A 4,500-nucleotide genomic window follows, 5' to 3' on the forward strand; every position below is an offset into this window, starting at 1 on the left:
ATATCACATCACGTCGCCGTTCCATTAACCGTGCTACGTATTCACACTATTCATCACGTCATATCATGTCACGTCACCATTCAGTCAACCATGCTATGTATTCACACTATTCATCACGTCATATATCATATCACGTCACCGTTCAGTCAACCATGCTATGTATTCACACTATTCATCATATCGCATCATATCGCATCACGTTGCCGTTCCATCAACCATGCTATGTATTCACACTATTCATCATATCGCATCATATCGCATCACGTCACCGTTCCATCAACCCTGCTATGTATTCACACTATTCATCATATCGCATCACGTCGCCGTTCCATCAACCATGCTATGTATTCACACTATTCATCACATCGCATCATATCGCATCACGTCACCGTTCCATCAACCCTGCTATGTATTCACACTATTCATCATATCGCATCACGTCGCCGTTCCATCAACCATGCTATGTATTCACACTATTCATCACATCGCATCATATCGCATCACGTCACCGTTCCATCAACCCTGCTATGTATTCACACTATTCATCATATCGCATCACGTCGCCGTTCCATCAACCATGCTATGTATTCACACTATTCATCACATCGCATCATATCGCATCACGTCACCGTTCCATCAACCCTGCTATGTATTCACACTATTCATCATATCGCATCATGTCGCCGTTCCATCAACCATGCTATGTATTCACACTATTCATCACATCGCATCATATCGCATCACGTCACCGTTCCATCAACCCTGCTATGTATTCACACTATTCATCATATCGCATCACGTCGCCGTTCCATCAACCATGCTATGTATTCACACTATTCATCACATCGCATCATATCGCATCACGTCACCGTTCCATCAACCCTGCTATGTATTCACACTATTCATCATATCGCATCACGTCGCCGTTCCATCAACCATGCTATGTATTCACACTATTCATCACATCGCATCATATCGCATCACGTCGCCGTTCCATCAACCATGCTATGTATTCACACTATTCATCACGTCATATCATATCACGTCACCATTCTGTCAACCATGCTATGTGTTCACACTATTCATCAGTCACTGTCTCATCCTGTCTTGTCATCGTTCCGACAAAATTTCTCTCATGTAAACAAATGGACATATTCACACTAAACGGTTCTTAGTCACCGTCACAGCATTATCACATCACACCACCGTCAAGGCACGGATTCTTTCCAAGAATATTCTGACGTGACGTGACGTGACGTGACGGGTCAGTGTGAATTGGGCTTTAGGGGTAGTTTAGTGTGTGTACCTCACGCTGTGCACTGTAGAGATTACAAGAGTGTGTTTGCAGACTTTCTTCGGCTCCTAGCAGCAAGTTCACAAATTTCTAAATTTTGGGAAATATTTGAGTAATTTGTCTTTGGTAATAAGTGTTGAAAGTAAGAATGATTACGAGATGAGACGAAGATATGAAAAATATCAAGAGTAGATGAAATTATTGATCACTTTATTCTGGTTGATCTCTATTATCTATTTAGAAAAATTATTATAAATTATCCTTTCACTGAGTCAGAGTTGGAAAGCTGATAGTGTAAAAAGTCAAAACACAATGCCGCTGGGGACTGAGTGGGGAAGCTGATAGTGTGAAAAGTCAAGACACAATGCCGCTGGGGACTGAGTGGGGAAGCTGATAGTGTGAAAAGTCAAGACACAATGCCGCTGGGGACTGAGTGGGGAAGCTGATAGTGTGAAAAGTCAAGACACAATGCCGCTGGGGACTGAGTGGGGAAGCTGATAGTGTGAAAAGTCAAGACACAATGCCGCTGGGGACTGAGTGGGGAAGCTGATAGTGTGAAAAGTCAAGACACAATGCCGCTGGGGACTGAGTGGGGAAGCTGATAGTGTGAAAAGTCAAGACACAATGCCGCTGGGGACTGAGTGGGGAAGCTGATAGTGTGAAAAGTCAAGACACAATGCCGCTGGGGACTGAGTGGGAAAGCTGATAGTGTGAAAAGTCAAGACACAATGCCGCTGGGGACTGAGTGGGAAAGCTGATAGTGTGAAAAGTCAAGACACAATGCCGCTGGGGACTGAGTGGGAAAGCTGATAGTGTGAAAAGTCAAGACACAATGCCGCTGGGGACTGAGTGGGAAAGCTGATAGTGTGAAAAGTCAAGACACAATGCCGCTGGGGATTGAGTTGGAAAGATGATAGTGGGAAAAGTCAAAACACAATGCCGCTGGGGACTGAGTTGGAAAGCTGATAGTGTGAAAAGACAAAAACACAATGCTGCTGGGGACTGAGTCGGAAAGCTGATAGTGTGAAAAGACAAAAACACAATGCCGCTGGGGACTGAGTCGGAAAGCTGATAGTGTGAAAAGTCAAAACACAATGCCGCTGGGGACTGAGTCGGAAAGCTGATAGTGTGAAAAGACAAAAACACAATGCCGCTGGGGACTGAGTCGGAAAGCTGATAGTGTGAAAAGTCAAAACACAATGCCCCTGGGGAGTGAGTTGGAAAGCTGATAGTGTGAAAAGACAAAAACACAATGCCGCTGGGGACTGAGTCGGAAAGCTGATAGTGTGAAAAGTCAAAACACAATGCCCCTGGGGAGTGAGTTGGAAAGCTGATAGTGTGAAAAGTCAAAACACAATGCCGCTGTGGACTGAGCAAATACAGTAGACAATTACCTCTAGTGTGCCACACAAAGCACTGTGTAAGCAAAAACCTCTGAAGAGGAACGAATATTTAAAAATACCAAAAAAAATGGCTATTCTGATTGTACAAAGAATCTTCCAGCATTTTAACGCTTACAAAAACCAGTCCGCTTAAGCATTTTAGTACTGTTAAGCATTTGGCACAAGCTTTTAGCACTTAAACTTTTAGCACCGTTAAGCTTTTGGCACTTTTAAGCTGTCTTAATTCGCTTTGGATCAAGTAAAGATAAGCACCCCCATAACTGACTAGTAAAGAAAAGCACTCCCGGATTTAAGCAAGTAAAGATAAGCACTCCCTAATGGGATCAAGTACAGTATTGTAAAGCACTCCCGCTAGGAACAAGCAGGCATATTATTAGGGTTTCAACTTTAAACACACATTATTTTGACGTTTATTATTAAACAAAAATATGATATTAATGTCCTTAAAATATCAGAAATATTTATGAAATATACAATAGAATATAAAATGAACAAAATCGCAGGAGTCGGGTCCTCAACCAACAGTGGCTTAACAATTTGTTCATACACAGAACGGTCCATGTTAGAAGTCGTTTCCTTAAGAATTTTTTAGGTATATCATATGATAAAGTAAAATGTTACCTCCTAAGACAATAAACAATGGTTTAGAAACCAATAAGAGGAAACAACCCATCAGAACAGCAAAAGTTGTATCCTCAAATAAGAAGAGCAAACAACTCTTTTAAGCAACTCGTTAATCGAGTAAGTGTTGAACTACTCAAAAAACAACCTGTCAGAAAAACATGGATAATTTTCCCAAATTGAAAAAAAAAACAAATCTTTAAATCAACTAATAGAAATGTTAATTTACGTTAAGTTAAGCAAGTAAAGAAAAGCACTGCCATATTTGAGCAAGTAAAGATTGTACCAACCGTGTGTCACACGATCCTACATAAATTATTTTGTATATATTATGCTTGTATCTGCGCTCTAACCTCGCACTAAAAAGAACCAGAACAAACATGTCTATGTTTTCCTCTATAACATTGTCTCTCTCTCGAGCATGTTATGTCCTGTTGCCTTGAGGTTTTGTATATAAAGGAGTATGTTCTTTAATAATACAACTCAGTTGATTGCATCCTGCCTTTGAGTTCAGTGACAACCCTCTCTCGGCCCGTCACAAGATAAACACTGCCTGCTCTTGCGGGGTTGCTTATCTTTACTTGATCCTTCGCTTTTAACAGGTAATCATCATCTAAAGAAACTTGCTTCCCTTTTCAACTAAAGAGATTTTTGTTCTGTATTGGGAAAAGTTCTTGTATAGTCACGTTTCATTGCCATTTCCAGAACCCATTTCTCTCTTGATAGGAAAATAAATGGAAGTCACAGCCAAGTGGGATTCATCCTCACTGGTTCCATGAATTCCTGTCAGGTGGCAATTATTTTCCACAGGAATAACAAAATGGCTTCCTACAATGGCCTCGTTGAAGCCGGACGCATTTCACTCTGTACTTTTGAGTCGGGCACTTTTTTTTTTTAAGAGAAATTGCAAACGTTTTCTAGTGATAAATTTTGTTCAGTTTCCAGAGAAAAAGTACGTACATTTTCAGGAGAGAGATTGGGTACGTTTGCTGAAGAGAGATTTCGTATATTTTCCAGGAAGAACATTTTCAGGAGAGATTGCGTATGTTTGCTGAAGAGAGATAGCGTAAATTTTCCAGGGAGAAAAATTTGTATATTGGGTGTCTGTGTACATTTCCTATAGAGGAAATTTATTACCTTTTTGAAAAGCAGCTGGTTGTACCCAGTGTCGACATTCAGTGT

The sequence above is a fragment of the Palaemon carinicauda genome, chromosome 20, assembly GCF_036898095.1.
Source record: "Palaemon carinicauda isolate YSFRI2023 chromosome 20, ASM3689809v2, whole genome shotgun sequence".
NCBI classification, from domain to species: Eukaryota; Metazoa; Arthropoda; class Malacostraca; order Decapoda; family Palaemonidae; genus Palaemon; species Palaemon carinicauda.